Source organism: Medicago sativa, chromosome 3 (assembly GCF_051527215.1).
Source record: "Medicago sativa cultivar Bolivia chromosome 3, Bolivia_mono, whole genome shotgun sequence".
Classification (NCBI taxonomy): domain Eukaryota; kingdom Viridiplantae; phylum Streptophyta; class Magnoliopsida; order Fabales; family Fabaceae; genus Medicago; species Medicago sativa.
This window is the reverse complement of record NC_140751.1, coordinates 19,496,924-19,508,347: the sequence shown is the minus strand read 5'-3', so window position 1 is coordinate 19,508,347 and position 11,424 is coordinate 19,496,924. Positions and strand designations below refer to the sequence as shown.

The 11,424-nt window shown below is 36.0% G+C and overlaps 1 non-coding gene across 1 annotated transcript; it reads left to right on the top strand.

Moving 5' to 3' along the window:
* The first annotated feature begins 9,191 nt into the window (after nt 1-9,191).
* On the top strand, nt 9,192-9,298 carry LOC146936210 (small nucleolar RNA R71). Its single transcript, XR_015033712.1, has one exon. It is a non-coding gene; the product is annotated as a small nucleolar RNA R71 (small nucleolar RNA).
* The last annotated feature ends 2,126 nt before the right edge of the window (nt 9,299-11,424 follow it).

Sequence of the window (11,424 nt, the reverse complement as noted above, 5' to 3'; positions counted from 1 at the left end):
AGAGAAAGGAGAAGGTGAGAATGAAAGAAATTGATGGGGTTAGCCTATTATAGGCGCCCCTAATCTCATGCGGGTGGGTGTACGCCATAGCATGCACCCTCGCATCCCTGTTGGTTTGATTTTGATCAAGCGGCCTGTGATGCCTGTTCCACGATTTGACCCTGGCCATCTGATTTTGATCAAGCGGCCAACAGTTGATCCTTAAGCCCAACGTGCCCAGCTTCCTCTTTTGGACCCATTTCTTTTTTAATTTCTGTACCCCCTTATTACTTTTTATACCCCCCCTGCATATCATTTTTATTCTTGTTCATTCATTCTTAATTCGTTTAATCCTTTTATTCTCATCTCATGCATTTCATTTAGGACAGGTCTATTATTATTTATTTTACATGTTCTTTACTTATTGCATTATTTATTTATGTCATTTTTTTTTTCTATTGCAAGATTTAGCATGTAACTAGGTCCAATGTAAAATATAAATAAAAAATAGTGTGTGTGTGTGTGGGTCTCTCTATTTATCGCTTTATATTGTTATTAGGGACTTTGTGGTGATCCAACGTCACCATAAGTCCACGCGCATTTATTCTTTTTTGCTCTGTTAGTTTATTCTTTATGCTTTAATTAATCAACTAAACATCAAAAACATTTTCACAATAAACCTTGGTTCCAAAACCAAGTGATCCTTTTTTTCTTCTTTTGTTTTCTTAATCAAATTCTAAACCAATCTAATCATACTTTGAGTCTACTTTTCTTTCAATTAAAAAACACAAACCAGCTTATTTGCCACTTGGCTTTTCCTTTTAAAACCTTTTTTCAAAATCTAATAAAAAACACAAAAACAAACAAAAAACAATTTCTACCCGAACTACGTGATTTTGATCCTTCACGGGTACGTAGGCAGAGGACTCGTCCTTTCAAATCAAATTAAAATTAACTTTTTTTTTTCTTTATTTTATCCACCATTTATGTACATTTCATTATTTTCTTTCAAAGCAAGTTTAAAGCACGAAACGTTAAATAAAACCAAAAGGTTCTCGTAGAGTACTACGAATATTTAGGGTGCTAATACCTTCCCTAAATATAACCAACCCCCGGACCCCCCCAATTTAAATAAATTTTTTCAAAGTCGTGAAATAACTAGTGAGTCAAAAAGCTAATCAAATAGCCTTGATCTCCGAAAGATAAAAAGTCACCATAAGATAAAAAGGCATTGATTACACTGAAACATTTGCTCCAGTTGCAAGATTGGAAGCAATCAGGTTACTTCTTTCCTATGCAGTTAATCATGGCATAATATTATATCAAATGGATGTCAATAGTGCATTTCTTAATGGTGTCATAGAAGAAGAAGTGTTTGTCAAGCAACCTCCTGGATTTGAGGAGATTAAATATCCTGACCATGTTTTTAAATTGAAGAAATCACTATATGGCTTGAAACAAGCTCCCAGAGCTTGGTATGATAGACTAAGTAATCTCTTAATCAAAAATGATTTTAAAAGAGGACAAGTTGATACAACACTCTTCAGAAGGACCCTTGGGAAAGATATTCTTGTTGTGCATATATATGTTGATGATATAATATTTGGTTCTATAAATGCATCTCTTTGCAAGGAATTCTCTAAGTTAATGCAGGATGAATTTGAAATGAGCATGATGGGAGAGCTGAAGTTCTTCCTTGGCATTCAAATCAATCAATGCAAAGATGAATTTATGTTCATCAATCAAAGTATACAAAGGAGCTTCTGAAGAAGTTCAAGCTTGAAGATTGTAAAGTGATGAACACTCCAATGCATCCTACGTGCACCTTAAGCAAAGAAGATGAAGGAGCTAAAGTAGATCAGAAGCTGTACAAAGGTATGATTGGTTCTTTGTTATACCTCACTGCATCTAGGCCAGATATTTTATTCAGTGTATGCTTGTGTGCAAGATTCCAATAAGATCCTAGAGAATCTCATATGACTGCTGTCAAGAGAATCTTCAGGTATTTGAAAGGAACAACCAATCTTGGACTACTTTATAGGAAATCCTTAGATTATAAGCTAATTGGATTCTGTGATGCTGATTATGCTGGTGATAGGATTGAAAGAAAGTCAACCAGTGGCAATTGTCAATTTCTGGGTGATAATCTTATATCTTGGGCTAGCAAAAGACAAACAACTATTGCTATGTCTATAGCAGAAGCAGAATACATTTCAGCTGCAAGTTGTTGTACACAACTACTTTGGATGAAACATCAGTTGGAAGACTATCAGATAATTGTTAACAGTATTCCCATTTATTGTGATAATACTGCTGCTATTTGTTTGTCTAAAAATCCAATTTTGCATTCAAGAGCTAAGCATATTGAAATCAAACACCATTTTATCAGAGACTATGTTCAAAAAGGAATTTTAGATATACAATTCATTGATACTGAGAATCAATGGGCTGATATATTTACTAAGCCTTTAACTGTTGAAAGGTTTGATTTTATAAAGAAAAATTTGAACATGCACTATGTGTCTGATTAAAGCTTGCTTGCTCCTGAATAGGATTTTAGGTTCTGAAGTTAAGTCAGAAGCTGTGGTCCATCAGAAGCTCTTTATTGAGGTTCTGAGGAAAATGCGCTTCTGATGATGACGTCAGCATCTGAAGTCCAGAAGCTGGATTTTATGCTTCTGAATAGTTGAGTTAGTGGAATCGTAGGAAGTTACTTTTTGTAGTAACACTGCCCCACTAATTTGGCAGTTACTTTGAAAACTTCTGACGTGGCTTATCTGTATTGTTGTATAACCTAAAAGGGCAATGATGATTCAATAGCTTTGAAAAGTACTTTCACGCGCCCCCAATGTCATTAATGTTATGTTTGTTTGTCTCTTTTGAATTACAATCGTTTTTACTCTTAACACATTGTCAATTCACACACTACTCACTTCACAACAAACACTTTTCTTTCAAACCTGTTCTTGCGAAGTAAGCGCAATCTCAACCCTATAACCCTAAAAGTATCATCTTCATCATTAATCAAATGGCATCATCAAGCTCGCATCAGAACAATCCAGAATCTACTGCACAAGAGGCCCCTGCCTATGACTTCAGAGGAAGAAGCATGAAACTAGAGGAATGGGAGTTAATGGTACAAATAGAAAATCCGGTAGGTTTTGCTTCTCTAGCCTTTCATGATTGCTAGATCAGAAGTTATTATGAAAAACAAGGGCTTATGCAATACTTCAATATGTTGAATGGACCAACATACGAAGCCATGGTTAGGCACTTCTGGGTGAGAGCTTCAATTTATGACAAAGCTGAGTCATTAGTTGAAGAAAGCGAGAAGGTTTTGCTTTATCCAGAACTGAAAGGAAAGACAAGAAAAGAAATGGGACTTAAACCATCTACTTCCACAGAAATCAGGTCAAGCATCTGTGGAATTCCGGTTGTTATAGCTGAATGGCAGATTGAATCTATACTCGGTTTAGAAGCTTCTGGAAAATATTTAGGAATTGATCTTTCAAGCGCTGCTGATGAACGCTTCTGGAAAGAAAAAGTCAACCTGGCTATGTACAACTCCAAGCGGGAAGGAAAATATGCTGACCTAAGCCCTGAAAAGAAGTTGCTTCTGAAGATTCAGAATGAGAATTTGCTTCCATGTGGTGGAAGTGATAAACCTAATTTGGCACAGAAAGTTTTTCTCCAGCACTTCATCAAGAAGGAAAAGGTGAACGTGCCAAAATACATGTTCAAGTATTTGATAGATTGTCTGAAAACGAGTCAGTTGCAGAATAAACCCTGGGTACCTTATGGAAGGCTCTTATCAGAAATATTTTATCAAGGAGGTGTTTTGGACAGATTAAGTAGTGTTGAAGCCTACACTAATAAGCTGCTTGACACTAAGACTAGAAAGTTCATAAATGCTCAAACACTCAAGAATATGAAGCTGATCATCAATGTCACCAAGCTTGAAACTGACTTGAGTGAATCCAATGCCAAGTCTGATCTCATGAAAGACTTTCCACCCATTTGCAAAAAGGATCCTCTTGATCAGCAGATGTATTACATCAAGGATCACTTTGAGGCAACTAACAATGTCATCAGGTTGGAAGATGTACCTGAGGAAATGTATGGTAGTGCTCTACCACGTGTTAGAGGCAGAAAATCAAAGAGGAAGATGACTGCAGAAGAATACTTGGTTGTTGAAAAATCTGCAAAGAAGGCAAAAGTTGCTTCTGATAAGCTTAAGATTGGTGATTCTGCAATGCCATCAATTGAAGAAGTAGCTGAAGACCTGGATTCAAGTACGGTCCTGAATGTTGGTATTGCTCTTGATCAACCTGCAATACCAAAGAAGAAGAGGAAGCCAGCTGTAATGAGAATCAAGGAATTTCCTCGTATTTTTAAGGAAGCAGAAGCTTCTACTGCTGCATCTAGAGTTGGTAAGACAGCTAAAGAAGCCTTGAAAGTCACATCTGAATTACAAGAAACTATAATCTCAGAAGCTAAGAACTTGTTGCTGGGTGCAAGCAGTTCCGAAGATGTTCAGATTGATTCAGATGCTAAGCCAGAAGATGTTATCAATGTATCGTCAGATTCCTCATCCTCATCATCTTCAGATTCTGATGATGATATACCCATAGAGCTCCTTTTTCAAAAACCAGTAAAAAGCCATCCAACATCAACCAAAACCAACAAAAAGCCCTCTCAGTCAAGCTCTTATGAGCCAGTTGGTCATATAATTAATCAAAAGTTAGAAGAAATGGCTGAGAGAAGAGACCAAGTCATTGATAGTATTCTCCGTCATCACCCTCAACCTCTCAACATTCAACCCCTTAACATGGTTGTACCAGAAAATGTCAATCTTAACTCAGAGAAAACCTCCGAAACAACTTCAAAAGCAGTTGCTTCTGAGAAAGTTGTTTCAAAAATCCCCCAACAACAAACACCTGAACCACACAAGCCCTCATCACCACAACAACAACAATCACCCAAAGCTGATAGTGACCCATAACCCAACATTCAAACAGAGCAAACATCACCTCAACAACCACCAACCAACACTGATACTGAACCCCAACCAAACCCACAACCAGAGCAAGCTTTACCCCAACCTACTCCAATGGATATTGACAATCATCAAGTCAATTTCCTAGCCTCAACTTCATCTGTACACATTGCTTCTGACCAACCATCTTCCTCAACCCAATCTGAACAACTCACCATTCTAGAGTTTAACCTTGTTCAAAACCTATCCCTTAGTGCTTCTGACCAATCCTCAGACCAAGAAATTCTTGAACAACCACCCCTAGACATCCTGGAATCTGAATACGTTGAATATGAGCTACTCAAGATAAGTTCAGATATGCAAGATCTGATGCAGCTCAGAAGACTGCTTGACTTGCCAATAGCATATGAGGAAGAATGGGCATCTTTGAAGAAAAGAGCTACTGATCTGATAGAAGCAGTGAGCAACAAGTGCATCAGGACCAAATCTGCTACTGTCAGGAGATTCTTCAAGATCTCTCAGTCAGCTAAAAGAGCTAGAGGTCCCAAGCTGCTTCTGACTAATGAGCTTTTCTACTCAGAAGCAGACTATGTGACAAGGGAAGCAAGGATGTTCAAACTGCTAAAGCAGAAGCTAGCAAGGCAACAAGAGGAATATAAAGCAAGGGAAGATGCTCTTGTTCAGAGGCAACGAGCACTTGAAGAGATAGTGAAGAAGCAAGCAGAACAAATGGAGAAGATGATGAACATGATGCAACAACAACAACAAACCAAACCTTAGTTGCACACCCTAGTGTTTTTTTTTGTTTGTTTAAGTTGTTTCAGTTCTTGATTCTGAACATCTCATGCTTTAAATTTCTTACTGTTTCTGAATGATATTGACTGCTTAGTTGGTTCTGATTCAAAATGCTTTGATATTTTGTTCATATACATATACATTGCTCTGAATTACTCTTTATTTATGCTTTGATTATATTTTGATAAGATTATAGGTTCTGTTTGTAGTTATACTATCTTCATGTTTGAGTTTTTCTCAATATCTTTTTGTCTTTATTGATTATTTGCTTTTTGCTAATGACAAAAGGGGGAGTATATGTGATAGTATTTAAAGGCTCTGAGCCCCATTAATGTTATTTGAAAAATTATTTTGAAAAACTTCTGTCATTTTTACCTGAAAGGTATAAGCTATGAACGAAAGAAGGAGTATCAAAATTTCAAATAAAATTAATTGAAGCATTCTTCTTATCTATAATCTCTTCTCAATTAATTATTGTTTAAAGATCTGATAATTATGCGCTCAATGAATTTAATTAACCTGGATAGAACTTAGGGGGAGCTTACAAACCTCACCTTAAAGACTATTAGACTCAGGGGGAGTTAGAGCTTACAAACCTCAGAACCCCAAAGTCAACTTGTTAATTAGATTAACAATAATTGATCAATTTTTAAATACTATTGTTTGTCATCATCAAAAAGGGGGAGATTGTTGGAACAAAATGTGTTTAACAATGAACCTTAAAGAGTTTTGATGATAACAAGGTATTAAATATTGTAAATTGGACTAGCTAATATTTGTTCAAGTGTACAGGACCATAGTTAAAAATTTACATCATATAAAGGTTCTGAAGAACAAAAAGAGAGCTAAGGAATCAAGAAAAGGAAGCTTGAAAGCATCTGAAGAAAAGTGCATCTGAACACAAAAGTGCATCTGAAGACAAAAGTGCTCCTGAAGAATGATGACTTCATCAGAAGCTGAAAGTCATCAGAAGCTGAAGACCATCAGAAGCGGATAGTTTTAGAAGCGACTTTATCAGAAGCTGAAGCTCATCAGAAGCTGACTATCACAACAAGCTAAAGATTCAAGGATCAATACTTCAAAAGTTGTCTATTAGATTCAAAAACACTGCAGAAGATTAGTGGATGATTGCAACGGTAATTTTGGTGAAGATTTGAAGGCATTGGAACCTTATATTCAAAAAGCGTTGACATTGTACTTTGTACGAACTCTACAACCACCTTCTCCACTACTCTGTTTTGTGTCTACGCTACAGGACAAGAAAATAGCTCCAGAATAACAGTTATGCCTGCAGAGATGTTCCTTCACAATGGGAATGGATTTCAAATTGGTTCTTCATAGGACAACAACCAAATCAGGCAAAAGATCATTGGTGAAAGATCAAGCTTCAATAACGACTCTTTGATGTGCTGGCAATTTCACAACGTCTCTTTCACACCTCTATATAAAGGAGTGAAGACTTAGAGATTTGGCAATGCTGAACGAAAGACTCTCAACATTTTTACAAGTGCCAAACCTCTACTGAAATTGTTCTGCATTCACTTAGAATTTATGTGTCTAAAAGTTTCATCTTAGAAATTCTTAAGTTATTGAGTCTGTATCTGATTTGTATTGTGAGCACCTCTGATTGTATATCAAGTGTTCAACCTCAAACAATTTTCTGTGTAATTTTATTTGTCTAGAAGTCTCTTGCAGTTGTGCTTGAGCAGAGAAGTCGCTTGATTGTGTTCTTGAGCATAGGAAGACTCTTGCAAAGTGTTCTTGAGCAAAGGAAGTCTCTTGCTGTGTGCTTGAGCAATTGTAATCAGATATTACATTCTAGTGAACTCTCCTTGGAAGTGCAAGGGGGACAGGACTACTTCCGGATTGTGGAAGGAACCTGTATAATTGCTTTGTGTCTTTCTTCTTCTATCTCTCTCTGTTTTATTCCGCTGCGTTCAGATTCTGATTATCACTTCAGAAGCGGTATCACTTAGCTTCTGATCAGTGTGTTCAGTTTTTAGGAGAAACGAAGAATTTTCCAAAACACAATTCAACCCCCCTTCTTGTGTTTTTCTCACCTTCACGTGCCACCACAAGCACGGGTTGTGCCAACATTCTGGACATCCTAGGCTCAATTTTTTTTTCATTTTCTTGAATCATGCTCGTACAATTACCTACAAACCAACTTAAAACAATGAAAAACAACCAAAATAAAAGCAATTAAATGTGTGGGTTGCCTCCCACGAAGCGTTTGTTTAAAGTCATTAGCTTGACGTTTAGAAAGTGGTTTAACTATCATATACCCCATCTTTCATAAAGGGACAATGGCATCAAACTAACATTCTCTCCCAAATCACACATGATTTTTTCTATAGTTTCAAATCTTATCACACAAGGTATGGAAAATCTTTTTTGATTCTTAAGTTTAGATGACAATTTGTTTGGAAGTATTTCAATAAAATTCATAAACTGCTCATCTAACTTGGATTTACCACACTCTTGTGTTAATGGAATTTTAGGCTCATGAGATGGTGAAACAAATGACTTATCATTCTCTCCTATGGCTTTCTCACCTTGAGGCTCATCACTCCCTATCTCTCCTTCATTGTTCTTAGTGTTGACAACGGAGTCTTTTAATTGTTTACTATCCCTAAGAGTAATAGTACTTATATGGTCGTTGGGGTTGGTTTCAGTTTGACATGGAAAGATTCCGGTGGTAGGAGAGGAAGCAACCGCTTGTTGGGCTACTTGAGAGATTTGAGTCTCTAGCAATTTTTTGTGAGTAGAAATGAAGTCCACTTTAGATGTAAGCTTGACAATAGAGTCATTCAAAAATCCAATTTGATATTTAAGTTCTTGAAATTGCTTGGATTGATCCATAACACATTTTTCTATTAAAATTTCCAAGCTGGATTTTTGAGGGACTCCTTGGTTGTTTGCATAACCAGGCGGTGTTGTTTGTTGTCCAAAGGGATTTTGAGGTGTTTTGTTATAAAAAATTTGGTTTGGCCTCATCCCTAGATTATATTTATCATAGTTTGATTGCTCGGGACTTTCAACAATACTACCTAGTTTGCATTCAACACGAGTATGACAAAGTATTCCAGAAAATTCACATGGTGGTGAAACAGGAGTGGGTGTGACAACACTTACACTTAATTTATCAAATTTTTGAAAAAGTGTGTCCACCTTAGCTGATAGATGATCAAGGGTAGAAATTTCATACATACTTGCCTCTTTTTTAGAGGGTGAAGGAGCAACATTAGTGATGTCCCTTTCATAGGTCCACTGAAAGTGATTTTGTGCCATGTCCTCGATCAAAGCATATGCTCATGTGTATGTTTTATTCATCAAAGCTCCACCTGCAGCTGCATCAACATAAATTTTTGTGGTGTACAAAAGACCATTATAAAAAGTATGAATAATAAGCCACTTCTCTAAACCATGATGGGGACAAAGTCTAAGCATTTCTTTGAAACTCTCCCAAGCATCGTAAAGAGATTCTCCATCTTTTTGAGTGAATTGTGTGATTCGATTCCTTAATTGAACAGTTTTAGAATAGGGAAAGAATCAGGAAAGAAAAGTTTGTCTCATTTGGTGCCATGAAGTGATAGAACCTATTTCCAATGAATGAAACCAAGCACTAGATCTATCCCCTAAGGAAAAAGGAAAGAGGTGCAGCCTTACGGCCTCTTGGTTTGCATTCAAGGTTCCACTGAGTCTTAAAAAAGTTGAAATATGAAAATTCGGATCTTCAGTGGGTGATCCGAAAAATTGATTTTGTTGCACTAAGTGAATAAGTGCAGGTTCTATTTCAAAATTGTCCATGGGTACACAATAGCATCATATGACTCATTTGAAGATAGGATTGCATACTCTTTGAGAGTGCGTTCCTCAGCCATATCTTTATTATTTTATGCTTCCCAAGAAGTTAAAAGGCAAAAGAAAGAAATAGAAAAAGAAGAAAAAGAAAAAAATAAAAAAAAATAAAGAAAAAAAGATTTTTTTTTAGTCTAATCTTTAAAAAAAAAAATTAATCAAATTGCAATAACTCCCCGGCAACGGCGCCAAAAACTTGATGGGATAAACCGCAAGTGCACGGTTTATCGAAGTAGTAATAAAAAGAGTATCGTTCCGACAGGGAGTTATGAATTCAATTAACTTTCAATAAGGATTAGATAAGAGTTTAAGATTATAAAGTTGGGATTTTTAAATATGAGAAAATAACAATAATAAAATAAAAGGAGCCTTGGGATTATTGGTTCATCCTAATGACAAGTCCTTCACAAGCCAAAACCTTAACTTATAACTTCATGTTTTATACATAATTTCTAAAGACCGGTTTCCCTTTAGCCCCTCACATTTCCGACCAAGTCCAGTGAGAGTTTACCTCTAGCAACCAAACCTATTTCGCTGATTTGATTACTAGAAGAAGCTTATAAGGATTGAAACTACTCATGTCTCAAGAATTACAAAGACTATTTCGCTGTCTTTGCAGTTCTTGTCTAAATTCACTTCTTCCAATATCAAAACTCCGCTTTCGCATTATGAATTGATATTTGAGATGATGGATTAACAATTATCAAACCCTCCACTTTCGTTTCCACAATTTGGTAATGGTTAATTCATGTTAGAACGGTGAATTTAGATTAGAAATTAGAGTTACATAAAGTTAAGGTTAAAGCTTCATTTGATTAGGATTATGTCATTAGACTTATCCAACAATCCCAAGACAAGAGAAGTTTCTACTCACTAACGTTCATTGTAGACATAGAGAAGAAGGAGAAGAAGAAGAATATAACAATAAAGTAAAAGTGAACTTTTATTCCAAGAACAAAAGATGAATATTTGTGATGGGAGGCTAATCTATTTATAGTTTACATTCGACTTAAAATCTAAGCAACTACATGGACTTTTCGGTAAAAACTAAAACAGAGTAGCTTAACTCCTAAGCAAAAGCAGCAAAAGGCACTCTGGAGGGTGGCACGGCCGTACCACATATTGGCACGGGCCGTGCCACATATTGGCACGGGCGTGCCAAGCTTCTGACTTGGGGGAGAAATATTTTTGTCTCCTAATCTTCATATTTTTGCTCCAAATTTGCTCCAGACTCCTTTCTTTTGCTCCAAGACTCAATCCATCATATATTCGTTCCTTAAATATAAAAATATGCAACTGAAATAAAATAGCTCAAAAAGGATACAATATTAAAATAAAATAAAACCAAATCTAATTAAAACGAAATTAAATATTATATAAAAACTAGCTAATTAATGACTCATCAGGCAGTCAGCTTCTGATGGTCTTGAGACGCTGTTGGTCTTCAGACTTTGTCTTGCAACATAAGCTTCCTTTGTAAATTTTATTGCTCTATTTTGTTCTTTCAGAACCAATACTTGAAATTAAGACTTATAAATTTTTGTCTATGGTCCTGCACACTTGAACAAATATTAGCATATCCAATGGACATTTTAATACTTTGTTATCATCAAAACTTAAAGGTGATGTTAAACACATTTTGTTCCAACAAGATTCATAAGTGGTTGAATAATTTCTTGCCTTACCAGATTGTCTTTTGTAGGGAGATGATTCCTCAAAAATCTCAAAGAAAAAATAGGCAATTTTAATGGTACAAATTTATTATAATTTCCTAAAATTCGTCTAGATTACAT